The 16,021-nt window shown below is 47.9% G+C and overlaps 1 protein-coding gene across 1 annotated transcript in view; it reads left to right on the forward strand.

Moving 5' to 3' along the window:
- The first annotated feature begins 12,834 nt into the window (after positions 1-12,834).
- LOC118698730 (synaptotagmin-like protein 2) overlaps positions 12,835-16,021 on the forward strand; it is a 32,018-nt gene continuing 28,831 nt past the window's right edge. Inside the window, exon 1 of the mRNA XM_036402219.2 lies at positions 12,835-12,936. The gene's annotated coding sequence lies outside the window, so the exon portion shown is untranslated. The remainder of the gene's footprint in view (positions 12,937-16,021) is intronic.

A 16,021-nucleotide genomic window follows, 5' to 3' on the forward strand; every position in this document is an offset into this window, starting at 1 on the left:
GGAGCTGCTGCTGATTTCCAGTCATTTAACATGGATGAGTGCAAATGATCTGAACATGAGATACAGACACGTTTCAGTGACTGCCTGTGGCAGCTCCATAGTGCCCAGGAGCCTGACTGGTAGCTCACAGAGCCCTGATCCTTTGCATCAGACAGCAATTTTCAAGAAGATGCAAAAAAAACCACTGCCACCCTGCTGAGTGAGCCAGCACCTGCAGGCTCCTGTATCTTTACCACAGTACCAGTGTGTCCTCTAATTCCCTCTCATCTATCAACACCAAAGTCCTTTCCCTGCCATTTAAAGCTCCCTCAGCTAATATGTATTTTTGCTTTGTTACATTCACTTTTTGCCAATTAAAAAAATGACAGAACTACATTCCTGGAGGGTGAAATACTCAGTTTGACCAGAGAACAGGAGCCAAGAACACAAATTCTGTATCAGCATGTGGCCCTTTAATTTTGGGATGAAGGGCTGGGATTACCAGCTACAGAATGGGTAGAGCTCATAGCAAAGATTACAACCATTACCCTGTTTTAGAGAATTCTGAACAGCAGGAGTGTTTATGTTTGATTGTTACCCACCAGGGGCTCATTCCTCTCAATCCAGAGGCTCCCCAGCACTAATCCTGTAGGCCCTCCAGGGTTACTCTCCTGTGAAGGTAATGGATGGCACCTGTCAGCTGCTGACTTTGCTTCTAACTCACTGCTCCTGGAGAACAGCACTGCCTGTTCTGGGGAACTGAACACAGAAAACAAAATCTGCTTTGGTTTGATATTTTAAATTACAGTGGGGAAAAAAGAACCTCTCACTTACAGTGCTCAGCTAAGAGGGGAGAGCAGCCCAGAGTGCAGCAGCACAGCAGTCACTGTGCTCTGGGTGGAGAAAAGGCTCCTATCTCAAGATAAAATGGAAGGGGCCACTACCAGGAGCTGTGTGTTACAGACTTTGTGAGTCAAGCCTGTGTACACTGAAATGTATTCAGAAATGTTCCTTTTTCAAGGAGTTCCCATGCATTCACTCTCTAAACAGAAGTGTCAGCCATTAAAAAATGAAGCCCAGAGGCAAACCCCAAACAAGGCAGTGTCACCCAGACAAAGCACTGCCAGGATATTTAGGAGCTGCTTCTGTTGGCCTGAAACCTAATTTAAAAACTTCCTGTAGAACTCCATGTTTTGCTTGACAAAACTCAGCAGTGTTCCAGCTGCTCTGTCTTCCTGAAATAAGCTGAATCTGTAATTGTGTGATGACACTAAACCCAGCCTAACCCAGGGATTTCTAAAGCTCTCTAGTTCAGTATCACAGCTGATGGCTGAGGATGAAGAGAAGTGCATAATTAAAGATTCCAACAAGTGCAGTGAAAGAGTTGCTTTAAGCCTCTAAATCCATCATTAGGTTGATTTTCAAATGCACAGTACAGTTTGCTTGCTTATTGCACAGTCCTGTTTGTAGTTTAAGAAACATTTATAAGCTTTTGTGGACTGTTTGAGCCTAAAAGCTGATTAATGAACTCACTACTATTTTTAATCTTGTAGAGAGTGAAATTCTGTAAGGTAACAAAAATATAAACTCTTCTGAGGAGACACTCATGGCTTGTCACTTCAAAGTAACTTGGTCAGAAATGTACCTAACCCTGTGTATTCAATCCCTAGATTAATATTATCAAATATTATCAAATATCAAATTACCAGTTTCTTATCAAAAAGCACAATTCCATTTCCTTGTAAAGGGTCTAGAATTGGTTTTTTTTTAATATTGTGCCTTTTCGGACTAGAAAGAAGGTTTATTTTCCTTTTAGCCATTCAAAAGCCAGAGTTTCCTAGACCAAAATCCTTGTCCAACTCGCTTTCCTCTTTCTGGGGGGGAAAAAAGAAAAACAAGCACTGGAGTGAGATGAAGCAGCCACCCAGTGCTCTGGTCCTGGCACAGAGGATGCTCCCAGTGCCTCTGCCTGCCTGTGCTCTGCTGCACACAGGTGGGCAGGGTGGGGAGCAGATCCAGCCTCTCTGACACACACTGACCATGCAGGAGGTTTTCTTATCCTGTAACACTTTGGGAAACTGATGCCTGCTGCAGTCAAAAAGATTTGTTTTGTGCAACACCTTGCAATAGAACTGTGACTCCTGTGCCCACAGCAGTGGGTATTTAGTCACCAAGTTCCATGGGAAATGGAAGGGAATGTCAGCATCTGGACACATTTGTGGATCTGGCTCAGGCTGTTTGGGTTGACAGGAACAACTTGATCTTCCCTACCTTCTGACCTGAGGAAAAAAATTAAAAGCAGAGGAACAGCTGCTCATGATGCTGCCCCAGACCTCCTGGGGATGCTGGGGGAGCATCCACATGCCCTGGGATTGGGCTGCCTTGGGTTGTGCTGGACCAGGATGATGGAAATGCTGGAGGGAGTTTTGTTGCAGAAGCAGGGGAGGTTACACATGGTAAATTTAAACACCTTGTGTGCAGGGGAGCTGAGCACCATGAGTGCCCTGATGGATGCAGGATAAAGAATGACTTTCTAACATAAAGTGCCACCATCAGAGAATCCATTTCTGCTCTGTGGCTCAAGTGTCAAAGCCAAAGCAAGCTCTCCCCTGTGTGGTAAATCACAGTAAAATGGTTCTGCCTTTGTACCATTGCTGTACTCTTGGATTTTCATTGACTGCATAACCCTTTCCCTGCATATGATTAACTCTCCTTATGTTTTTTTTTCTTTTGATCTATCTCTTTTTCATGTAGTTTCACAATTGAAGCTAATCAAATAAAAACCAAAACAAAACCCAAAAACAAAACAACAAGCAAGCAAATGCAACAACAAAAAAGGAAGATAAGGAAAATTCACACAGAGGATCTGGGGATTAAACTATCAACCTTATCAGAGGGAAAGGTCTTTTTTTCTAATCATTGTTTGCATTTTCATAGATTAACAATTTTTGAAACTATTAAGTGGTTTTGTTCTTTGGTTTGGCAGCATTTGTTGTCCTTGTCTAAAATGAAAAATGCTTTCAGCTTAAGAGTGCACAGAACTGCATCATTTATATGGTGGCTGCTTGCCTTAACAGGTAAGATAATGTAATTTTAGGGTTACTCTGCCATATTAAAACCTGGCATAAAATTAATGCAATTGGGCTGAACTCTAGGCTTTCCACCTGCTCCTGCTGTCTCTGATTTGGAGGGTTCAGGTGCATTGATGTTAAAAGGATGTGTTTGTGCTTTCAAACACAACAGTTCATGCTGTCAAATGACTACAAGGTGACCTCATTCTTTATTTTAAAAAATAACCTGGAAATATGAAGAAATTCTTGGACTCAGTGCTGACCTCAGCTGCTCCCTACTCCATGTATTGCTACAAATCTCTTTGCTTTTGGCATGCTCCACTTTAGGAAAGAGACTAAAGCAGCCTCTGTGTCTGAGCATTGCTTTGACTGCGTGAGTTTGACCTGGCTATGAATCCCTTTCATTAAATTCACATAACTGGCCCTTGGAGTGAGCTGAGAAGCTGTTTCTGCATCCAGGCTCTGCAACTCATCTGCCCTCTGAAGGAGCCTGAAATTAGTGGGACTGTTTGGCCTTTTTCTTGGGGAGGCAGAATAATATTTGTACATGCCATTAGTTATTAATTAATGGTTGTACAGCTGGTTTTGCCCCAGCTGCCCTTCTGCCCATGGCATTTCTGCCATGGGGTCCCTGGTGGCAGCAGAGCCTGGCTGTGCCTGCTGGCAGCTTCCCAGGCTGCTCTGGCACTGGCCCCTGGTGACTGTTGGGGCATTTTCCTTGGGAAGCTCTGGGTTCCCAGAAGCTGGGCAGTGCTTTGGAAATAGCATGTAAGGTGAACAAGGTAACATGGAGTGAGCCAAGAGCAGCTGCTTCCTTGGTGCCTGGCTTCATGAGACTTTTCCTTTTGATTCCCAGGAGTTTTCCAGGAGAAGGTTACTTGTTTAGTTGGTTTTAATTCCCAGGAAGAATGATAAGATGCTTCCTTCCCTGCTTTGCCAATAATCTCATTAGACTTGTCTTAATTATTTTCATTACACTGAGTATGGCAACACGATGGTGTTACAAAGTTGTGGAGCAGAGGATCAGCAATCCTGAATGCAAAACAGTGCAGGAGACCAGGAGATAAACCTAAGCACTTGTTTTGTCCTGCCTCTGACTTGCTTGTGACAGGCAGCCCAAGTTATTCAGCAACTGATGGGGACTCAGATCCTGTAGCCCGGCTGCTTTGTTCCACACTGCTGTTCCAACTCTCTGGAAGCACTTGTTAATCTTCAGTGATCAAGTGGGCACTGAGTTTGCATAGTGTAGGGAAGTGATGGAAAATGAAACTGTCAGCAGCCTGTACATCGTGGGAGCAGCTGGGAAAGCAATAGCTCAGATGATTTCAGATGAAGTCATCTGAAAAACAGATGAATCTTAATGGTGTGTAGGGTGTAACCTTTGAAAAACAACCGTCTAATCCAGTTGTACACGGCAATTTGATTCAAACGAGCTACCGAAAGCCGCGGGGCAGCCCAGGCCGGCACAGTTACATCCCTGTCCCGCCTTGCTCGGGGCACCGGGGCTTGGCAGCTCCAAACCCGGGCCGGTGCCGGTGCCGGTGCCGGTGCCGGTGCCGGTGCCGGTGCGTGCGGTGGTGGTGGTACCCTGCACACAGGCGTGTCCCGCAGCCCGGCCCCGTGGCCTGCACAGCCGCGGGTGCCCGTGTCCCTGCTCCGTGTCACGGCCGGCTGTGCCCGTGTCCCTGTGCCCGTGTCCCCGCTGCCCGTGTCCCCGCTCCGTGTCCCCCGTGCCCCGTGTCCCTGTGCCCGTGTCCCCGCTCCGTGTCCCCGCTCCGTGTCCCCGTGCCCGTGTCCCTGTGCCCGTGTCCCCTGTGCCCGTGTCCCCGCTCCGTGTCCCCTGCTCCGTGTCCCTGCCGGCCGTGCCCGTGTCCCTGTGCCCGTGTCCCTGTGCCCGTGTCCCCGCGCCCGTGTCCCCGCTCCGTGTCCCCGCTCCGTGTCCCCGTGCCCGTGTCCCCGTGCCCGTGTCCCTGCCGGCCGTGCCCGTGTCCCTGTGCCCGTGTCCCTGCTCCGTGTTCCCTGTGCCCGTGTCCCCGTGCCCGTGTCCCCGCTCCGTGTCCCTGTGCCCGTGTCCCTGTGCCCGTGTCCCCGCTCCGTGTCCCCGCTCCGTGTCCCTGTGCCCGTGTCCCCGCTCCGTGTCCCCGCTCCGTGTCCCCGCTCCGTGTTCCCTGTGCCCGTGTCCCCGCTCCGTGTCCCTGTGCCCGTGTCCCTGCTCCGTGTCCCTGCTCCGTGTCCCTGTGCCCGTATCCCTGCTCCGTGTCCCTGCTCCGTGTCCCCGCTCCGTGTCCCTGTGCCCGTGTCCCCGCTCCGTGTCCCTGTGCCCGTGTCCCCGCTCCGTGTCCCTGCTCCGTGTCCCCGCTCCGTGTCCCCGCTCCGTGTCCCTGCTCCGTGTCCCTGTGCCCGTGTCCCCGCTCCGTGTCCCCGCTCCGTGTCCCTGCTCCGTGTCCCCGCTCCGTGTCCCTGCCGGCCGTGCCCGTGCCAGGCGGGCGCTGCTGCGCAGCCCCGAGCGGTGCCCTCGATCCCCCCGTGCCAGGGGCACCCCGAGCTGCTGCCGCCTCCCCTCGGCGGCTCCTCCTGCCTGTGCACCGGCAGAGCATCCCCGTGGCTGCATCATCTCGGGCCATAAACTACCCTGTGGCTCCCACTCTCACAAGGGAAAAGCAAAAAGCTTGTACAGGCTTTTCCAAAGGGTGAAATAAATGGTTTTGTAAAATTATCAGAAATGCAGTTGGGATCTTTCTTTGCTCTTTTCCTTCCCAAGCACTGAGTACTGATTCTGTGCCACAGATGATGTAAGACTCCTACTGGGTGGCCTTTTCTATAATGTTCAATAAGTGATATGTTCTCAGAGCCTGTATGAAATACTGAAAAGCTTCCAATTCTATAAGCAGACAGCCCTCAGAAAGAAAAAACAGCTTAAAACCCAGTGCAGGGACCTATCTATCAGCACCACTGATAGATCTGGTGCTTAATTAGCATCAGCTTTTCATTTTGCCCCTTTCTATTCTGCAGGTTAACATCACATATCCAGCTGGGACTGTTCTGGTTGGCATTGTCACAGTCACTGCCTGTGCACTGCTAGAAAAAGCTGGCTTTGTTCACTGGGACTTTGGGAGGCAGGTCACACCCCAGATGACAACTGACCTGCAGCAGACAGATTAGAGTGGTTGTACCTTCTAGCAGTAATTACATGCAATTAGAGTGTCTTCCTGGGACAGGAAGCCCCTGACCTTCCAAAGGAGGGTTTGCAGCCTTGATTTGATCCCGTGGTGTCAGTGAGATTCCTGCAGCACTGGAGCCATCCATGAGCACACAGTTGTGGGAGCAGGGCTGAGCCTGGCCATGAGCATGGCACCACTGAGCACATGGCTGCAGAAAGTTGCTGGTTAGCCTCTGTGTTTCATCATTAAAATATGATGTAGATGGGAGACAGTGACCTAGGGTGCACCAGGACTGTCAAATTTATCATGACCCATGCAATAATTAATGGTTTCCCCTACCTTTCTACCTCTGGGCATGGTGGTGGTGAATAATGACATGAAAGGTCAGTTTAATTTGCTCTTTCATTAAGGAAATGCTACTTCTTTCCTGTGGATTGCAAGGAAAAAAATCTTAAAATAGTTCCAAGTATACACTTAAAGAGCAAAAATCAGAAAGCAAATCAATGGCTTACATAATTTTTATTTTTAAAAAGTACAACCCTACTGGAGCACACAGTGACCTTGGATATGGCATCATTATAAAGGATTAAAAACTATTAGCAGCTTCTTGCAGTTTGGACTTTTAAGCCAAATAGGGCAATGCCTCTTCCTGATAATTCTACTTCAACATTGTATTAATAATAACATAGTTGACAGTTGCTAAGTTCTAGAAATAAGTTCGTTTGAACAATATAATCTCTTTTGCAGTTCAACTGACATTCATAGGGTGCTTGCATTTTTTGCAAATGTTTCCTGTTTTAGGACATGAACTGAACAAATAGATAATCAAATGGTGTGGGAGTTCAATACAAGGGCTGGACCTTGACAAATAAAAAGAACTTTTTTTGTTGTGATTGAGCACAAATCCATGTGACAGTTTTTAAATACCTTTTATGTGTTATCCCTCAAGTAGCAGCTTAATTTGCACTTCCAAAGAACATCAGCAAATCTTTCCTGTTTCCTTAGAAAATGCTATTTTTGTGATCTTATTCCTGTAAGCCACACTCATCTTGCTCAGTAATCCCTCAGGTCAAATACAGCAAAAGCAATACTTCCTCTAAGTAAATACCAGCATAATGCAGTTAGGCATCTTCTTTCATGTTTTAATAACATAAAAGTCTGGCAGAGTCCTGGCTTATTCCAGGCATGTTAAGTAAACAGCCAATTTTGATAGCCTTTTTTGCAATACAAAAGCTTTATGTACATTAATAGCTTAAAATCTCCTTGGACCCTTTTGAGATGGGAATGTGCTCAGGTGAGTGTTTCAGCCTTGCTTGGGTGGATGGGACCAGGGAGGAAAGGAAGGGCTACCTGTTCTAAGGGGCCAGGGAAAAACGTTCTGGTATTGCATAATGAGAAATCATCTTCAAACTAAGCTTCTCTTGTCCTTTTTAAAGAATTATTCTCAAGAATTGTCCTTTCTGCTTTGGCTGCTTGTTAAGGCACTAGATACCAAATGCATTTTGTCCTTCAAAATTATGCCTATATAAGCAATTTTGAAACCCATTTGAGTGGAGTTCTCACACTGATGTCTGGCAGTTCAGTTCTCTCAAGATGGGTGTTTACTTACAGTACTTCAAAATAACTGGGAAAATGTGGACTTCTAGTTCAGAAAAGAAATTCCAAAGCTGACTATGTGCAGTGTTGATTGTGACAAGTAGACCTGAAATGCTTGTGTCCTGACTCCTGTGCTGGAGCAGAGCATGGGTTCATATTGCTAAATAGCATTTCTGTTTAGATTTGCTATTTTACATGACAGATCCATGAACAAATCCAGCCTCAGCTGACCCTGGGGGTTGGAGGGTGGGTTGGATGCTGGTACCCTGCTGGTACAAGCTTTCTCATCATGCAGTGCCACAGGCTGTGCAGTGCTGCAGGTGAAACAGCAGCTGTGGGGAAGGTTGTGCCTCTCTAGGTAATTTTATCCTTCACTTTTATTCACTGGACTTTGCTCAGTAATCTAACTGCAGATATTCTCATTAAGCAGAGGAAAATCTACTCCTGTTTTTGTGTCTTGCAAACAGCTTTGCCTCTGTGTTACCTTTCCTTGTGTGGTACTGTGCAGCAGTGTAGTCTTTACTTAGGACATCCTGTGAGAACCAAAGAGAAACCCATTTCTTAAATGTGATTTGGACTGCAAGAGGGGCAGCAAACTCACTAGTATTTCAAAGAAACCTCTCTCTGAGAGAAGATTTATTGTTTGCTTGTTTTAAGGAATGCAGGATGTGTTCCCAACAGGAGACACTATTATTTCCTCTTACACACAGGGCAATTTTAAAGCCAGTTAGCAGCAAACTTGTGTCTCTCAGGGCTTCCTGCTGACAAGGAGGGAGCATGCAGGGCATCCGGAGGGCAGGGATGGAGCAGTGTGGGAAGGGATATCAGGCAGTGTCACTTAACATCAACAGCACTTTGGTCTGAAAATGGTAAAGCTTTTCTAATTTTCTGCCTTTGACAAGTCCCTTTCTGCTCCATGTTGTCTTCTGCTCGAAGCTGGATTACTGCATTTATTGGAATCTAGAGAACAGACTGGATGCTTTTTGCCATGTATCTAGCCTAACTCCTCAGCTCAGCACAGCAAACCTGGAGTGACAGTGGTGGTATGAGCCACTGTGTGATATTTCCTTTTCTGTGCTGGTTTCACTCTGGCCAGAAATAAACACATTGCAACAGAGGGGTACAAAGACAACCCACTGGATTATCTCATGCATGTGGAAAGTCTCCCATTTCCTTCACGAACACTGATCAATACCAGTCTTGAGATATGGCTGGAGGTCTCAGGCCTGTAGGTGTGTTTTCCTGAAGGATTTTGCTTTTCTACAGGTGCCTGTGTTTCTCTTTTCTGCAGGGAAACCTCACCTTTAGTAACCATCTCTTCTCACTGCAGAGAGGAGTCTGGACCTTGCCCTGTACCTGGTGCAGGCTCAAGCCCCTGGTGTTGCTTGAGCCATGGGTGGCTGTGTGCACTTTGTATCCCACTCTGTCACTGCTAGCTGGGATGAACACGGCCCTACAAAACCTGTTGGCTTTGCTGTAAACAATTACTAACATCTTTCCCTTGACTTGGGCTATGTGATTTGTAAGTCTCTCACAAAGTTCCCTGAAACATGAGCCAATTTCTCTTTTAAAACTCTTATTACATTAAAAGAAAAAAAAATCATCTTGCACTGCTGAGCAAGATGGTATCAAAAATATAGTTCTTGCTGCCAACCAATAGAGATTTATACCTTACAGCAGAAAGGACACAGAGCCTCAGTTTTTGATAAGAACTGCTCAGCTTTTCATCAGTAAAAACTGAGTTCCACAGTGCCAAATAAAATAAGGCCAGCTTCTTAGCTGGTTTAAACTGGATGACCTCCATGCAGTGTCACTTGATCTGCACTGAATTTTACTTGCTGAATTTTAGCTGTAACATGACTCACCATCTCTAACCAAGTAAGACATACAGCAGGATTGCAAAGGATGTGTCTAAAGAGATATGTTGCTATTCTGCTCCTATCCAGTCCTAGATGCCCAGTTCCTGCAGATAGAAGTAGGACCCTGCTCATACACACATTTATCAGGGGTTTTTCCTCCTTTGGAGTCTGTATTTATGTTTATGGCTTGCTGGTGGAGCATTTGTCCTGATGGATGGGGATTTTATCTGTTTCTTTATTCTGGCAAGCTGTAAACCAAAATTTTAATACCGAGCAAACAAAACTGAGAAGCAGTTTGTTCTCAGAAAAATATTTTTATGATACAACAGTGGGAAGTAAAAATGGCATCTCCAAAGCACCATGTTCTTCCTTTGGTGCTTTTAGTAGTTTTAGCACTGCAGTCAGGGAGCTGGGGAGGAAGTTTTGGGGTTGCATCAATTTGAATGAAAACCCCCACTGAAACTGTTGTTGGTGATTTTGTCATGCTTCCACATTTAGTTCCTCTAGAGGAGGCTGAATTGCAAAGAAACACTGAGAGCATTAATCACACTGATATTTACCTTTCAGCTATCTTCTGGCAGCCTTTTGAAAGTCACCGCTAAAAATACTTAAAACCCTCCAAGCTTAATGGGATTTGAGTTAAGAAAAAGGACAGCATAGAAAGAAAATCCTTAGAACGATGTGTTGTGCCATGGCTGTACTTGCAGAGCTTAGGTGAGATAACAAAATGATTGCTCATCTGAACTAGAGGTGCACCTCATCTAAAGGGGAGTCCCACATTGTACTTTGAAAAATTGTGTGGGTTTTGAGGGGCTTATCACCGTGGTGGGGATATCAATGGACAAACCTTTTGGTGGTGGGTTTACCTTGGCTGGATGCCAGGTGCTCACCAAGCTGCTCTATCACTGCCTTCCTCAGCAGGACAAGATGTGGTGCAGGAAAATAAGATGGAAAAAACCCATGGGTCAAGATACAGGCAATTTAATAACGCAAAAGCAAAGGATGCACATGGAAGTAAAGGAAAACAAAACATTTATTCTCTACTTCCCATCAGCAGGCAATGTCCACTTTCCAGGAAGCAGGGATTTGTTGCACAGAGCCTTTGTTCTGGAAGAGAAAGGCCATAATAATGAATGACATTGGGGCAGGCAGCAATCAGCATCTCAGACTCAGATGACCTCCTGATGCTTTAAGCTTAATAGCCCAAGTCTTAGACTTGAATCAGCAGTTCATTTTAGGATATGAACTATGAAAGCCTGAATAGAAATCAGCAAGTAAATCCAGTTTTTTTCCCACCTCTGCCTACTATTTTAGTGTTTTACATGATTTCTGCCACTTTTTCTCCTGAAGATATTAAAAGACTGAAATGTGAGAAAAGCATGGGAAGCACAGGCTGTGGTAATAAAATGCATTTCTTCACTGATTTTATAGGCTGTTGTAAAGTCCCCATGTGACTGTATCTACTCCCTCCCAAGTCACGTTTTTGTCTAGCATTGAGCAGGAGTGGCCAGAAATAAACCCTACACTAAGCTCTTGTTCCTGCCTCCACTGGAAGCAGAAGCACTGACTGTCCAGCAGCCAGACATTCAAACTCTCAGGGATGTCAAAGTGTGACTGGTTTTGCCTCAGCTTTCTGTGCTGTAGAAGATGAAAACCGGGGGAGCTGCCGTGTCTGTGGTGGTGGGACAGCAGGGACAGTAGGGACAGCCATCAGCTGCCAGCTGCATCCTTTAAGGGATGCTCTGCTTTCCTCCCAACGGGGCTCTGGCACTTTGTAAACTGCCCCTGGGGAATGAGCAAGGCGGGCACATTCCTCAGGTCTGCTATTAGGTGACATACACACGTGATCAGGGTCTAAGAAGAAAAAGGTTTTATTTTGTGTGTTCTCTAGCTTATACACTCTTAAGAAAGCGTGATCTTAAGTCATTAACTACATCACAATAACTTATTGTATTTATTGCTGTAAAGCAATTAGTGTTAATATAATTGGTAATAGTTTAACAAGAATTTAATAAGGCATGTATACACACTTACTACATGTATGTAGTCTAGCTTGCAAAGATTTTCGTGTACCTTTTCTAATCTGTTCCCATGCTGACGGCTTTATCTTCTTCCTTGCCACGGATACACTCGAAAATCATCAATTATTATTTCTTCTATTAACTTTGCTTTGTTTGCAAGCCAGCTGTCAAGGCCCTCCACAGCCTCCTGGAGCCTCCTGATTTTTCCTCCCCATCTAAGATTTATTAATGTATCCATTACTGTGTCTTCGTGGGAGCAGTGCCCTGGTGGAAGGAGCCACGGAGGCACCGAGGGGGCAGCGTCACACGTCTAGATTGAGTTACCGAGGTAAACAGCAAGGAGTAGAAATCCCAATAAACTGGAATTGCTGGAAATATACCTTCAAATCCTAGTTTGGAGCTTAAATTTTTGCAGGTTTGGGTTAGAACGGGAGCTGGGCAGCTCACTCTTGGCTACCTGCCGGAGTTGAACACTCGCATAGCGCTCGGTCCCCAGCATCCCTCTTCGCTCCCTCCTGTCCCTAAGCACAGACCGAGGGAGAGGAACAGGTTTTGTTTCGCAAGGAGGCAGCTTTGCCATGCTGAAGGGACATGGGGCGGCTGCTCTGCCTGCTCCGAGAGCCCTGGGGGTGCCTTGCTGCGACACCTCCCCTGCGAACACCCAATAACTTATATCTGCTCCTACCCTACACCTCTCCTAACACCCTGCCTTTCCAAGGCGGGTCCTGCCCGGGCTGAGAGAAGGGTGGCACTAATTACTTTGTATTAATACACAATAACAATATTTGGCAAAACTGAAAGGATCCCCAACCCAGGCTGCCTCCAGCCCCTCGCAGGTCCCGCTGACCGGCCTGACCCCCGCCCCTGCTCCGGCCCGGGTTTTCCGTCTGGCTGCCGCCCCGGGATGGGCACTGCCCGCCCCGGGATGGAGAGCCCGACCCCGGGAGGGAGAGCCCGGCCCCGGGATGGAGAGCCCGGCCCCGGGATGGAGAGCCCGGCCCCGGGAGGGAGAGCCCCGATTCGGGATAGATCGCCCCGATCCCGCCCCCAGGATGGATAGCTCCGCCCCGGGAGGGATAGCCCGGCCCCGGGATGGGTAGTCCCGATTCGGGTTGGATGGCCCCGCCCCGGCATAGCCCCGATCCTGTCCTGGGATGGATAGCCCGTCCCCGGGATTGTTAGCCCGGCCCCGGGGTGGATAGTCCCGATTCGGGATGGACAGCCCCGCCCGGCATAGCCCCGAGGGCAGGTAAGGGCTGCGGGGCTTCGCCGTGCCGGGCACAGCCCCGGTGTGCGGGGGGGGAGCGGGAGAGCAGCCCCGGCCGGGCTCGGTGCCCGTGTCCGTGTGCCGGGCACAGCCGCCGCCGGGACACACCGGGACACACCGGGACACACCAGGACACACCGGTGCCTGCCGAGCCTCGCTGGCCGGCCGGGCGGCGCTGGGAGCGGGCGCAGGTGCCGCTCCCCCGGGCCAGCCGAGCCGCGGGGTGCCCGGGGGTGCCCGGAGGGTCCGGGGCTTCCCTTCCAGCAGGGTCTGGCCTCGGGGGCACCGTGCGCTGGGCACGCGGGGCCCGGCAGCGGGTGGGAGCGTGGGGCGAGCTGCACGGAGCAGCTGCCGGGCCGGACAGCGGGCAGGACACGGGGACAGCCTCGGTGCCCGTGGCGGGGCGGCAGTGCCGGCGGGGACACGGGCTCCAGCGTGCTCCGTGTGCTCCGCGGCGGCGCTCGGGGTCGGGACGGCGCCCGGCACAGCGGCAGCGCTCAGAGCTGGCCCGGCCTTCCCCAGCCCGGCACGGCACGGCTCGGGGCTGGTTCCGCCCACCGGGCTGCCGGGGCCCTGCCTTGGCACGGGGCATCGGTCCCCTGCGTCTGGCCGGGACTTTGGGCCGTCAAATCAAAGTGTATCTCATCTTGCATTGATGAATTGCCTTTTGCAATTAGTCCCAGAGTGGTTTTTGTCCCATCTATTAAAATGAAGTTTGTGAGGCAGCTGCTGGTTTTCAGAGGGATCATAGAATCAGAATAGTTTGGGTTGGAAGATCATCTCATTCCAAGGCAGGTACACCTTACTCTAGACCAGGCTGCTCAAGCCTCATCCAGACTGGCCTTGGACACTGCCAGGGATGGGGCATCCACAAATTTCTCTGTAGAGAAAAATCTGACATAAAAAGCTTTCAAAAAAGGAAAGTCCTAGAAAATAAGGGGTACTTTTGATGATTTATAGTATACTTTTTGTTACTACTTCCCCACTTTGTATTCTAAGGAACTCGTGAAAACGTGGAATGTTAAGTGTCACTTCCCTGTGACTTCTGCTGTTTTGTCTGTATTTTCCTGGTCTACCCTCTCTATCCTGGTTTTATTTACTTCCCTGTTCACGCTTCATTGTTGCAAATGCTTGACATGGCAATAAAACCAGCATGTTTTAATTTCTGCTCCCTTTGCAGCCATCTCTCCTGTGTGATCAATGCTGTTGTATAAGCCACGGTAACCTATGACCTGTTTGGTCCTTGTGCCTTTCTTGGATTGCTTTGACACTGAGTCATTTTCACATGAAATAGTTTGCAGTGGAGCTTATTCTCTCCAGTGATGCTGTAAACCATTCTAGGCCCCTGCATCTCTGCCCCTGGGGCAGACCACAGGGCATGGTCAGACAGCGGAGATCTGCTGACCTGTGGAACTTGTGTGAGTGAGGGTGTCAGCAGGCAGGAGTTAGCTGGTTCTGAGGGCTGAACTCAATTCCTTTACCTCCCTCCCTGTTCCACCTTTGGCAGAATATCTGAGAAACTCCACGTGGTGACCCAAGTTTCTGCTCTCCTGCACAATTCTGTAATTGAAGTGCAAACTTGTTTTTTTTTTTTTCCTCCTGGACTCATAAATTGTATCCCTTTAATGGGCCTCCATTCCTGGGAAAGGGGCAGCCCTTGCCACAGTATGGCACAGTGTGGGACAAAGTGTTCATTGTACACGAGGCTTGCTTTGATTGCATTTAAATCAATATTGTTATCTGCACTCAGAGATGTAGCAGGGGAGTGTGTGGGTTGAGCTGGAGAGAAAAACAAAACAATGATAAATGTTTGCAACAAAGTTATAAGGAGTACAAGGCTGTCCTGGGGTGTAAAGAGGCGTCAGAGCCTGAGGAAAAGAAGGGCTTGTTAGTGGCACTTGATTCAAAACTAAGTTACTTTTTTTTTTGCAAGTTAAACCTAATGGTACAGTTCATCTTGGAGAGCCAAAACAGATGGGATTAGAAACTCACCCAGGGAGGATGCTGCTGGGAACTGCTCTGGGTGGCTGCTTGGCTGAGCCTCCATGGCTTCAGGAGCTTCAGCCCAAGCTGTTCCCTTCTTGCAGACCTGCGCTCCCAGGGCTGACTGCACAAAGCAGAGTCACCACTGTGGAGTGTCCCTGGGCAGGCACCTTACCCTCTGCAGCATAATGTGCATTTTACACAACAGCAGCATCATCATACAGTTGTGTCAGGGCAGAATTACAGTTGTCACTGCTCATATAAAAGCTCCCAATCTTATTCAGCTTAAGCACCTAGAAATAAAACTACATTGTTCAACAGTTCAGATGACCTTGTTATTTTTATCCAAAAAGTCTGTTTTCTCCACCTTCCTTCAAGATTTGCTAAGTATTCATGGAGCTGCACAGATGGAAGAAACACCTTGTCTGTGCAAGGAAGTGGTACCAGATGATCATCTGGTACTGATTTTATTTTTAGTGATTTAATTAAATCAGTGCAATCTGTGTTTGGACTTCCCACTCAAGTTTGTCTAAACTTTTATGTTAAACTGAACTAAATGACAGGCCATGTCCACATGCAGATTTGTGCTAGTTTAAGCACATCTGTTTATAGCTGTGCTTGTAGCTAATTAACCTACTGCAACTTTGTCCAGTAGAGAGAACCTGCTATGAGAACTGTGGTTTTGTGTTGAAATTAGTGAATCTGATTCACTTTTAATCTCCTTGTGAATTGACACTACCCATCTCTGGTAGAGCCAACCTCCTCATGGCTGTGGGTGTTGGATGTCACCCTTCACTGGGCAGACTTAAACCTTTCACCTACCTGTAAGCATTGCAGGGGACAGACACTGGAATCAGGTGCATTTTCCTTCTTGTATGCAATGAGTGCTGCCAGGGCCTCCTGTGCCACTCAGGTCATCCTGCTCCTAGAGCGTACAGTGGCTGCAGTGGGTGAATAAATGACTGAGTCTGGTTTGCATTGGAAAGTCACATTATTTCTGGAAGGAAAGTGGCCAGTTAAAAAAGAAAATATTCCTATGTATGAATTTGTTTTTTCATGGGACAAGGTGTGTGAAAGCAGGGGA

The sequence above is a fragment of the Molothrus ater genome, chromosome 14 (genome assembly GCF_012460135.2).
Source record: "Molothrus ater isolate BHLD 08-10-18 breed brown headed cowbird chromosome 14, BPBGC_Mater_1.1, whole genome shotgun sequence".
NCBI classification, from domain to species: domain Eukaryota; kingdom Metazoa; phylum Chordata; class Aves; order Passeriformes; family Icteridae; genus Molothrus; species Molothrus ater.